The sequence below is a fragment of the Herpailurus yagouaroundi genome, unplaced genomic scaffold (genome assembly GCF_014898765.1).
Source record: "Herpailurus yagouaroundi ecotype Mexico unplaced genomic scaffold, PumYag 67690, whole genome shotgun sequence".
Taxonomy (NCBI): domain Eukaryota; kingdom Metazoa; phylum Chordata; class Mammalia; order Carnivora; family Felidae; genus Herpailurus; species Herpailurus yagouaroundi.
The window spans coordinates 4,290,743-4,303,551 of record NW_024420490.1 but is presented as its reverse complement, the minus strand read 5'-3'; the positions used below and the strand labels follow the sequence as shown (position 1 = coordinate 4,303,551).

Sequence of the window (12,809 nt, the reverse complement as noted above, 5' to 3'; positions counted from 1 at the left end):
ATACCACATCTTCTTTATCCATTCATCCGTCGATGGACATTTGGGCTCTTTCCATACTTTGGCTATTGCTGATAGTGCTGCTATAAACATGGGGGTGCATGTGTCCCTTCGAAACAGCACCCCTGTATCCTGTGGATAAATGCCTAGTAGTGCCATTGCTGGGTCATATGGTAGTTCTATTTTTAGTTTCTTGAGAAACCTCCATACTGTTTTCCAGAGTGGCTGCACCAGTTTGCATTCCCATAAGCCGTGCAAAAGGGTTTCCCTTTCTCCACATCTTCACCAACATCTGTTGTTGCTTGTGTTGTTAATTTTAGCCATTCAGACAGGTGTAAGGTGGTATCTCATTGTGGTTTTAATTTGTATTTCTCTGGTGATGAGTGATGTTGAACATTTTTTCATGTGTCTGTTAGCCATCTGTATGCCTTCTTTGGAAGTGTCTATTCATGTCTTTTGCCCATTTCTTCCCTGGATTAATTTGTTTTTGGGATGTTGAGTTTGGTAAGTTTTTTATAGATTTTGGATACTAACACTTTATCTGATACATCGTTTGCAAATATCTTCTCCCATTCTGTCATTTGCCTTTTAGTTTTGCTGATAGTTTCCCTTGCTGTTCAGAAGCTTTTTATCTTGATGAGGTTCCAGTAGTTCATTTTTGCTTTTGCTTCCCTTGCCTCTGGAGACATGTCAAGTAAGAAGTTGCTGTAGCCGAAGTCATAGAGATTGTTGCCTATTTTCTTCTCTAGGATTTTGATGGCTTCCTGTCTTATGTTTAAATCTTTCATCCATTTTGAGTTTATTTTTGGGTATGGTATAAGAACGTGGTCCAGGTTAGTTCTTCTGCATGTCATTGTCCTGTTTTACCAATACCATTTGCTGAAGAGACTTTTTTCCGTTGAATATTCTTTCCTGCTTTGTCAAAGATTAGTTGGCCATATGTTTGCGGCTCTATTTCTGGGTTCTCTATTCTGTTCCATGATCTATATCTTAAACATTGCACGATTTATTTATTATTATTTTAAATGTTTATTTAATTATTTTTGAGAGAGAAAGAGAGGGACAGAGCATAAGCAGAAGAGGGGCAGAGAGAGAGGGAGACAGAGAATTCCAAGCAGGCTCTGCACCATTAGCACAGAGCCTGACATGGGGCTCAAACTCACGGCCCATGAGTTCATGACCTGAGATGAAATCAAGAGTCGGACACTTAACCAACTGAGCCACACAGACACCCCATAAATATTGCACAATTTAAAATTTATTAAAGGAATCACTTAAAAAACAAAGTCTACTCTTAAGTCTCCAACTTTGAATTTTTTTTAAATGTTTATTTATTTTTGAGAGAGACAGAGACAGAATGTGAGTGGGTTAGGGGCAGACAGAGAGGGAGACACAGAATCGGAAGCAGGCTCTAAGCCCCGAGCTGTCAGCACAGAGCCCGACGCGGGGCTCAAACTCACAAACTGTGAGATCATGACCTGAGCTGAAGTCGGTTGCTCAGCCGACTGAGCCACCCAGGCGCCCCTCCAACTTTGAATTTTTTTTAAACTCCTGCTCTGAACAATAGTATTTGTTCTAACTTGAAAAAAAAAAACCCATATATATATATATATTTTTTTTTTTTTTTTACTCATACTCTAAGAATATATACAAAAATTACACTGGCATGCTTCATACATTTTTGGATGAACCCTGTCCCTTTGTAATATCTACATGAAAAAGTGTACTAAATTACAAAAAGGGAGAAAGCAGTGCCAAAATACGTCCTTGATTATTAGCCATTTCTTGAACTGGTGCAGGCAAAGGCATGAATCTTCCAAAATGATTCATCTCTTGATTTGGAACTTGGCATATATTGTTCCACATAACTGGTATTCCCAGAATTTCTTCCCTTGTTCCTCTTTTCTTCTTCAACTCTGTGTTCTCCTTGGATAATCTCAGCCCCTCCTATGGCTTCACCTTCCAGGTGCCGATTTAGAACTGCCAACATTTTAACTCTAGCTGTGATCAAAGCTCTTCCCTAAAAATTCCCTGAGGTTACTTGATATCATCCAGATCTTCATCTCTGGCCTAGTTTGTCCCACAGCATCTTTTCTGATCTTTTGGTCACCTGTCTTTCCCCCCCTTTTTTTTTTTAATTTTTTAATGTTTATTTATTTATTTATTTTGAGAGAGAGCGCACAAGTGGGGGCGGGACAGAGTGAGAGGGAGAGAGGGAGAATCCCAAGCAGGCTCCATGCTGCCAGCGCAGAGCCTGATCCCATGAACCATGAGATCAAAACCTGAGCCGAAATCAAGAGTCAGACGCTTAACCAACTGAGCCACCCAGGTGCCCCATGTCCTTCTGTAGCCCATTCTTCACACCAATGTCAGGTTCCCTCCCCAAACCAAATCTAGCAGTCCAATTTCCTTGATTAAAAACCTTCCCTAGAAAAAAGACAAATTTCCCACGCAGAAGAATTCCAAATAATTTATGTAGACACTCCAGCCTTAGGGAGGTGAAGCTTAATACACACACACACACACACACACACACACACGTACACATGCCTCTTGAGGGTGGGCTGCACTGACTTCTTTCCAAAGAGAAGAGTATGGAAATTGTGGGGCCAGGAGTGAGGGGAGTAACTTTACAGTGGAGAAACCTGGCAAACACTATCTCAGCCAGGTGATCAAGTTTAACATTACCAGTGATAAGTCATGTTGATAGCATGTTCCTTTAATATGATGTGGTAGCAATGGTATTTTACCTCTGTGGTCTTCTTCACAGAAACGCATAACATCTATCTTCGTGAGAAAAACACAAGACAATGGGGTGCCCAGGCGACCCAGTCAGTTAAGCGTCTAACTTCGGCTCGGGTCAGGATCTCACGGTTCATGGGTTCAAGCCCCACATGGGGCTCTGTGCTGACAGCTTGGAGCCTGGAGCCTGCTTTGGATTCTGCGTCTGCTTCTCTCTCTCTGCCCCTCCCCTGCTTGCGTTCTCTCTCTCAAAAATAAATAAACATTAAAAAATGTTTAATTAAAAAAAAAGAAAGAAAAACACAAGACAAATTCCAATTGAGGGACATTCTACAAAATACCTGACCAGTCCTCCTCAAGACTGTCAAAGTTATCAAAAACACGGAAAGTCTGGAAAACTGTCACAGACAGTTGGGCCTGAAGGAGACATGATGACTAAATGTAATCTGGTATTCGGGATGGGTTCTTGGGACAAGAAAAAGACATTGGGTAAAAACTAAGGTAATCCTAACAAACCAATATATCAATAGTGATTCTTTAGTTGTGATAAGTGTGCTAAACCAATGTGAGCTGTCAGCAATAGGGAAAGCTAGGTATGGGGTATGTGAGAACTCTACTATCCTCACAACTTTTTTTTAAGTAGGCTCCATGCCCAACGTGGGGCTCGAACCCACGGCCCCAAGATCAAGAGCCGCATGCTCTGTCGACTGAGCCAGGTGCCCCTATCTTCACAACTTTTATGTAGACCTGAAACTATTCTAAAATAAAAATTTTATTTTAAATTTTTTAAGGAGAAAAAACCACAACCTCTGCTGGCTACCTCTTACCTTTAGGATAAATCCAAATCCGATATTATTGGCATTGGAAAACTGTCCACAACGTGGCCTCATCCACTATTGCGTACTAATTTTCTGCCACTTCCTGCATGTCCAGCACTCTACTCTCGATTAGCTTTTCACCATTCTACGAATGCACCGGGTTTCAGCATATTTTGTTGGGTCAATGATTAGATGTGCCCACAAAGTCCTGTTTAACCCAAAGATATGGTATGTGTTAGTCATACTTATTCTAAAAGATATTGGGTTTGCTAAGCCTCTTGAAAGAGCAAAGTAAACTGTTTTGTCCAGTACCTTGCAATCACGCCGACAACCTCCCATACAATGTCTTCTGGCTCTACCTCTGTGGGACATTGGCCTTTCAAAGAATTCCAATAAGATCAGGGTTAAATGTTAATAAGGAGAAAAAAAACAATTTTGGTCTCAATTTTATAAGTTTTATGGTATAATCTCAATTTTGTAAAAACACAGAAAACAGAAAGGGTGTTTATGTCCAGGAAAAGAGAAAAAGAACAGGAAGGAAATCTCTTAAAATGCAAAACTATGTATATTCCCAAGTGGTGGATTATACACAATATTTTCTCTGTTTTTTTTGTACTTGCCCATATTTACCTTAATAAAATAATGAAATATAACCTACATACAAAAATGTGGCTCATACATATGTGCTTTCTATTTCAAAGTCAAAAAAAGACCAACAAATACAGTGTGACTGCCATCTACATCAATAAAATAGAACCTCATGGAAGTTTTTCACAGGCAACCCCCTTGACCACGACCCTCAATCTCCTCCCCAGATGTAACTCCTAATTCCTGATAATCAAGTCCTTGTTTGTCACGTTTCTTTGTTTCTGTTTTACTGCTCGGTTTGCATCCTGCGTTTGAGTATTGGCTGAATGGAATCATACTGTTTGGGTTCTCTCTCCCTCTCTCTCTCTCTCTCTCTCTCTCTCTCTCTCTTTCACACACACACACACACACACACACACACACATGCACATAGACACACACAAACACACTCTCTTGCTCTTTCTCTTCTCTTGTTTAACATTATGTTTTTGAGATTTCATCTATGTCACAGTATGGAGCTATGTATTTTATTGCTATAGCATATTCATTCCATTGAATATTCCACAGTATGTATTTCCATTTTACCATAGACGCACTCGGGGTTTTCATTTGGGCACTATGACAAATCATGTTGCCATGAACATTCTTAAACATTTATCTTGTTTACAATGTTCATGTGCCAGTTTTTCTGGAGTATATACATAAAGAAGTGCTGACCTCAGGCTGTGTTTGCCTTCAACTTTATTAGATAATGCCAAACTGTTTCCTAAAGCATTTCTACCAATTTATAGTCCCACCAGCAGTGTATGAGTCTTCCTGTGATCCACATTATTGTCAAAAGCTGATATTGTCATTTTTTTGGATTGGCGTTCTTTGAAAAGACTGCACATTAAATTTGTTGCCAATTTGGAGGGTTTGTAGTGGTATCCCACTGTGACTTTAATTTGCATTTCCCTTATTGCTAATGAGGTTAATGACTGTTTAGTATGTTTATATTTCAAAACAAAAACAGAAAGTGAAATTTAAGTAAATATACCATTTACAACACCCGCAAAAATTTATCATACTTTTCCCTTTTTCCTGGAAGTTCATGGCACTTAGAATACTTTAATTCTACTTACCTACTTCTCGATTTATATTCACGATGGTTAAATACTCTGGTTTGCCCAGCAACATCCCGGTTTACGCCTGTTGTCCCTGTGTAATTATTAATATCTCCGCCTTTCACTCTCAACCATTTCTGGGTTGTATACAAAATAATACAGTCATCCTACTTGCATGTCTTTGTTTTGTATATTTTTATTTTCTTGTTTCTGTCTGTCTCTGTCTTTTTTAAAAATTTCTTTCTTTATTTTTTTGACAGAGAGAGAGGGGGCAGAAAAGAGAGAGGATCCTAAGCAGGCTTCACACTGTCAGCTCACAGCCTGACATGGGGCTCGAACTCATGAATTGTGAGATCATGACCTGAGCCAAAATCAAGAGTCAGACCCTGAACCGTCTGAGCCACCCGGGTGCCCCTGTCTCTCTCTCTCTCTCTCTATATATATATATTTGTGTGCGTGTGTGTGTATGTGTGTGTACATGCATACTGGATATTTGGTGTCCTCCTCAAATTCACATATGGAAGTCTTAACTCCCCAGTATAATGGTATTAGGAGATGGCACCTTTAGGAAGTAATTAGGTTTAGATGAGGTCATAAGGATGGAGCCCCCATGATATGATTATTACCCTTTTAAGAAGAAGAGGCCCCAGAGCTTCTCCCCTGCCATGTGAGCACATAGCAAGAAGGAGGCCATCCTCAAACCAGGAAGAGGGCCCAGACTCCACCAGAACCCAATCATGCTGGCATCCTGATCTCAGGCTTCCAGCCTCCAGAACTGTGAGAAATAAATTTTTGCAATTTAAGCCCCCTCACCCCCAGTCTGTGGTATTTTATTATGGCAGCCCAAGCTAAGTAGCACAGATGTATGTGTCCCATACGACATTGTAATACTGTTACATGCAGCCAATATTCATTTAGATTTACCCATGTATTAACCATTTCATTAGCCTGTAATCTTTTTTGTGTCTCTGATCTTCCTTCTGGAATCTTTTTTTTTTTTTAAACTATTCTCTTTGCCCAATGTAGGGCTTGAAGTCATGACTCTGAGATCAAGAGTGGCAGGCTCTACCAACTGACCCAGCCAGGTGCCCCTGGGATCATTTTTCTTTTGTCTGGAGACCTCACTTTAGTATTCATTTTAGTGCAGGTCTTACAGAAACTCATTCTTTCAGTTTTTGTTTGTCTTCAATCTTGAAGAATATTTTTAACGGGCATAGAATTTTAGGTTGGCTGTTACTTTATTTCAGCATAGTGAAAAAATCTCCCTTCCGGGTTTTCATTTGTTTGTTTGTTGAAAATTCACCTATGAATCTAGCCATTACTCCTTTGAAATGGTCTATTTCCTTTTCTTTGCTACTTTTCAGATTTCCTTTGTCTTTGGTTTTCTGAAGTTTTGCTATGATGTGACTGCTTTGAATTTCTTTTATCTCACTTAAGATTCACTGATATTTTAGAATCTGTGGGTTGTTATCTTTCAACAGGTCTGAAAGATTTTCAGCCAATTTTTTTTTTGAGAGAGAGAGGGTGTAAGTGTAGGAGGGGCAGAGAGAGAGAGGAGGAGAGAGAGAGAGGAGAGAGAGAGAGAGAGAGAGAGAGAGAGAGAGAGAAAATGCTATGAGGGGCAGAAAGAGAGAGAGAGAGAGGGAGGGAAAGAGAGCAAGAAGTGGGGCTCACCGGAAGCAGGGCTTGTGTTTTGCTGAAGCAGGGCACGAGCTCACCTGATGAGGGACTTGAATTCATGAACTGTAAGAGCCGAAGTCAGATGCTTAACTGACTGAGCCACCCCAGGCGTCCCAGACAACATCTCTTTATGTATGTATGTATTCATTCATTCATTCATTAACGTTTATTTATTTTTGAGACAGATAGAGAGAGAAAGGGAGGGAGAACATGAGCGGGGGAGGGGCAGAGAGAGAGGGAGACACAGAATCCCAAGCAGGCTCCAGGCTCCGAGCTGTCAGCACATAGTCCGACGTGGGGCTCGAACTCACGGACTGTGAGATCGTGACCTGAGCCAAAGTCGGATGCTTAACCGACTGAGCCACCCAGGGGCCCCTTTTTTGTCCCTTCAAAAAAAAAGTTTATTTATTTATTTTGAGAGGGAGAGAGAGAGAGAGAGAGAGAGAGAGAGAAAGCACGAGCACGAAAGCAGGGGAGAGGCAAAGAGAGATGGAGAGAGAAAGAATCCCAAGCAGGCTCCAGACTGTCAGTGAGGAGCCCAACGCAGGGCTAGATGTCGGACCAGATGCAGGCTTCGAACTCACGAACCATGAGATCACAACCTGAGCTGAAACCAAAAGTCAGAAGCTCAATGGACTGAGCCACCCAGGCGCCCCTCTCTTTTCCCTGCTATTCTTTCTGAGTCCAGGCAAGCATTCCTGCAGAGGTAAAAGCAGTGGCAGGTTGACTTCTGGTTCACTTTTGTCCCAGTTCAGTGTGGTCAAGGTCTCCTATTGGACTCCTCTACTTTGGCTTTCAAAACCAAAGCCTGATTCTGCAACTTAGTGTTTTACAGAATGCTTTTTTTCTTAGGGCAAAAGCAGCAAAAAGTGCCCTGTTTACCTCCCTGTCTACTTGATTTCTCTTAAATTTTCACCTGATTCTTAAAATCCTGTCGGCTTTTCGATGTTTTTATGAAGTTTGTCTGTTTGTTTTCATGAAGTTTTAAAAACAATATTTTATTCAGGCTTTGTAGTTGTTTTCATAAGGAGAATTGGTCCAAATATCATGGCCTATCACTGCAGAAATTAGAATTCCTCTTTTCTTTATTTTCCAAAGTTACTCAGGGAAGGTAAAAAATTATCTTCTAAATTTAGAAACAAATGTTATTTTTTAAAATCATTTTATTTCAATTCCAGTATAATGTACAACATTATTAGTTTCAGTTTCAAGTGTGCTTTTAATTTTTTAAAATTTATGTTGTTTTAATTCCAGTATAGTTAACATACAGCATTGAAACAAATGTCATTAAAAGATTTTTAAAATTGAGATATAATATACATAAAGTGCACAAATCTTAAGTGTACAGCTCGATAAATTTTTACTTATGTCTACACCTGTGTTACCACGACCCAGATCAATACACAGGATGTTTCTAGCACCTCTAAAGTCCCTCTTGTGTTCCCAGTCAGTATCCCATCTCCCAAGGTTAACTGCTGGAACTATAGATTAGTTTTGCCTTAAAAAAAAATTAGAAAGAAAAAACCCCAGATATCTCTGATAACCTCCTAGTCACCTAAATACGGTGGAGTTTCTAGGACTTTGATTGGTGGACACGTCATACTTGCAATTTCAAGTTTATCTTGTTTCTTGCCCAGCGTCTCTTTTTCCCATCCTCTAAGTTTAGATTAATACCAATGTCCCAGATACATATTTTTTAATGTTTATTAATTTTATTTTCAGAGAGAGCACGAGCAAAGGAGAGGCATAGAGAGAAGGAGAGAAAGAGAATCCCAAGCCGGCTCCACGCTGTCAGCACAGAGCCCAACCATGGCTGGAACCCACCAACCATGAGATCATGACCTGAGCTGAAATCAAGAGTCAGACACTTAACCTCTTAACCAACTGAGCCACACAGGCGCCCCACCAATGTCCCGGTTATTAATTTATTGACTCCGGGCTTCAAACCCACCCTTCTTTTTCCCACTTTGTAAAATTGGAGCCCGTCTCTACAAACCACAGTTCCTCCTTTGGCAGCGGGTTCGATGTTAGGCTCTGCCAATAGGGGGCGCTGGAGGACTTTTCTGCTTCCTGTTTGCTCATTCGTTTCATCTTCCCATTGCTGTGATTGGCTTGACTGGCTCGGTGAGCTATGGGTCCCTTCGGTGTTCTCTGTGGGGTGGGCTCCTCTTGACAGTTCTGCGGAGCTGCCTCCAGTGGGTTTCTTTCTCAGTCTTGCGGTGGATAATGAGTTCCTGCAGCAGTGGCCCCATCTATCCAGAGGTCTGAATCTCAGCTTTGCCGGGGCGGGAGTTGGGAGGCTCCTCGAATTTTCCAAGGTACTTCTTTGTTCACTTTTTCCTTCAGCCCTGCAAGTGGTAGCCCCTTTCCTCAGTAGTTATTTCTGTTACGACTTTGAGGTCTCTACATTTCAGTAGTTAACCACCCTTCGCTTGGTTAACAACCCTTTATATTCAGTTTTCACTGTTAGGATCACTGGTGTGGTTCCTGTTTCCTGCCTGCACCCGGATTCTGCTTTTGATCTAATCCTCGCTTTCTGTACACCTCTCCCTTATAAATCTCCCCCCAAATCCATGACTTTGAAATTTATATCTCCATTTGTACCTTTCTCTAAGATTCCAGCTTAGCATGATCAGTTGTAAGCTGGCTCTGATTTTCCTCCACTACCTCCTCCAGCTGTCATACTGCGATTTATAATAAGAGATATATATTTGGTCTTCCACCAGTTCCTGGCACAGAGCTCCTAAAGCCCTTGGAATTTCCTGTGATAAGAGCCACAAAGGTGTCTTTAGTTATGTTAATGAGCGGCTTTTGGAAAGCCCTTAGGTAACTGAAATGGGGGCTGGTTGCTAGGGGAACCAACCTATGATTAGAGAGTTGGAACTTGGGATACCCACCCCCCCCCCCCCCCCCCACAAACCTCCGGGGGGGGGAGAAGGGTTGGAAGTTGCATCCACGGCCGGTGACTGAATCAATCATGCCTGTATAATGAATCCTCCATAAAAACCCGAAGGGACTGGGTTCAGAGAGCTTCCCGTTTGGTGAGGAAGTGCGGGAACAGTGGTGCCCTGGAGAGGGCAGGGAAGCCCTGTGTTTCCCCATGCCTGGCCTTGTGTATCTATTCCATCGGGCTGTTCCCGAGTTACGTCCTTTTGTAATACACTGACAACCTAGTAAGTAAAATGTTTCCGGAGTTCGCCAGCCGCTCTAGCAAATTAACTGAACCCAGGAGGGGGTCCTGGGAACCTTTGATTTATAGCCAGTCGATCAGAAATGCAGGTGACAACCTGGACTTGCATTTGGCATCCCGAATGGAAGGTGGTCGTTGGGACCTCCGGTTTGTGGCCGGTCGGTCCGAGGCACAGGTGATAATCTGGATTTGTGAGTGGCATCTGAAGTGTGGGGAATGGGCAGTCTTGTAGGACTGAACCCTTAACCTGTGGAATCAATGCTGTGTCCAGGTAGGTCGTGTCAGAATCGAGTTAAACTGTAGGATACCCAGCTGGTTGGTGTGGGGGGAATCTACCCACACACATTGAAATTGGTGACCAGAACCCTAATTACCCGAATTCCTTATTTCTGTCAAACACAGTGCCATCGCCCTGGACTGCAAGTCTCAAAGTCATCTATGAATAGTGAAACCAAAAAAGAGGTAAGTATTGGTTATGACAGCCTATCTTTTAATTTTGTATCTTCTAAATCTCGTGTAATTTTCCCCCCCCCCCCCCCCCGCCCCATCCCTTCCCATTAGGACTGCTTTAATTTGGCTACTCATTACGGGCCTCCAGTTTATAAACTGTACACCTGTTCCATAAACTGTCCGCCCGTTCCATAAATTGTACACATATTCCATAAACTGAAGAAGAGCAGCTCTGATCATGTCATTCTGAAAAACCTGTAGTGACTCCCCATTTTCTAGTGAGCAATATCCAGGCTCCATTGATTGTCATTCAAGGTCCTCTAGGAAACGGAATCAGCCTGTTTAACCAACACACTCTGCTCTCTGTGCTTTGCTCCAGCCAAGTGGACTGATTTGCTCTTATGCACCTCACCAATTTCTTCACTTTTGTGCTCTTGCCTAAAAAAGCCCTTTGGAGCTTCCGCATGAAGTCTTCCCAAGTGCATCCTTTTGTCTAGAAAGAAATCCCTCTCTTCATTTGCTTAGCTCTCTGTGCACTCTTGACCCACACTTGTTCTAGCATCTACAGTCGTATCCAAGTTTTCATGGGGGCAGGGGCAGTAATATACCTGGCTGGTCGCGAGGTGGGGCCTGGAACTGACTCCTCCCTAGCTTGGGTGAGCTGGAACAACAAGGAGGGTGGACATATGAAGGGGTTTAAGGTCCAAGAACAATTATGGTGAGTCTAATAGAAACAGGGAATAGGGGACCCAGGACGATGTAGTCGGCATCCTCAACAAGTCACAGTAATTTGAAAGTGCGCATATGTAGCGTCAGCGAGCATATTCAAGAAGAACTTACAAGGCTCAATCTATTAGCTGCAGTTTGGGGACAGTTCCCTGGTTCAAGGACCCCAAACCAAAGAAAAGACATTTTCTTTCACATACTGTGAAAGTTACTAGAACAAGAAACGAAGGGCAGTGGCCAAGGTAGAATTCATTGATAAGCCCTGGATCGGGACTTGATCTCACAAACCAAGAGTTGGACGCTTAACAGGCTGAGCCACCCAGGCGCCTCTGTTTTTAACTTTTAAAAAGGGTATCAAGGTGCACCTGGATGGCTCAGTCGATTAAGCGTCAGACTTCGGCTGAGGTCATGATCTCACAGTTTTTGTGTTCGAGTCCTACGTTGGGGTCTGTGCTGACAGCTCAGGGCCTGGAGCCTGCTTCGGATTCCTTGTCTCCCTCTCTCTGCCCCTCCCCCACTCACCCTCTGTCTGTCTGTCTCTCTCTCTCTCTCTTTCAAAAATAAACATTAAAAAAATTGTAAATAAGTAAATACATAAATAAAAAGGGTATCAAGTTATAGGGAATATTTGCAGCCTTGATCTACTTAGTATTATATTGCTAAGCTTTGTCCTTATTGGTATGTGTTGTTGTAGTTTATTTATTTTGATGGTGTATAATAATCCATTGTATGAATATACTACAGTTGATCAAATCTACTCTTCTGTCAATGAATATTTAGGTTGTTTTCAGATTTTTGATATTGTGAACAATGCTACTATGGCCATACATGTACATGTCTCCTAAGATACTTGTATAAGAGTTTCTCTGGGATGGATTTAGGAGTAGAATTACTGGATCATAGAGCATGTGACTGTTCAACTTCATGATATAAGGTCAAACTATTTTCTAAGATGATTATATCAATACACTCTCCTAACAGCAATATATAAGAGATTCTCTTGATGTATATCCTTTCCCACACTTGGTAACCAGACTTTAAAATTTTTGCCAACTAATAGGTGTGAAATAGCATCTCATTGTGGTCTTGTGATTTGAATTTCCTTAATCATTATTGGTGTTTAACATCTATTAACATGTCAGTTGATCATACGTGTTTTCTGTGAAGTGTCCATTTATGCCTGTCTTAGTGCCCCAAGGCTTCTATAACAGAATACCATAGACTGGATGGCTTATAAACAACAGAAATTTATTTCTCATGGTTCTGGGGTCTGAGAAGTCCAAGATCAAGGTGATGGCAGATTTAGTGTCTGGTGAGAACTTGCTTCCTGTTTCCTTTTTTTCCTCCCCCAGTGTTTATTTATTTATTTTGTGTGTGTGTGTGTGTGTGTGTGTGTGAGAGAGAGAGAGAGCGCGCGCACGCACACGCAAGTGTAAGTGAGCCGGGGAGGGGCAGAGAAAGAGAGGGAGGGAGAGAATCCCAAGTAGGCCCCATGCTGTCAGTGCAGAGCCTGAA

At 41.9% G+C, this 12,809-nt stretch overlaps 1 long non-coding RNA gene across 1 annotated transcript in view; it reads left to right on the top strand.

Moving 5' to 3' along the window:
* Positions 1-9,045: 9,045 nt before the first annotated feature.
* The window catches only part of LOC121025628 (uncharacterized), a 9,009-nt gene continuing 5,245 nt past the window's right edge, over positions 9,046-12,809 (top strand). Inside the window, exons 1-2 of the long non-coding RNA XR_005788110.1 lie at positions 9,046-9,246; positions 10,521-10,580. This is a non-coding gene — a long non-coding RNA (uncharacterized LOC121025628). The remainder of the gene's footprint in view (positions 9,247-10,520; positions 10,581-12,809) is intronic.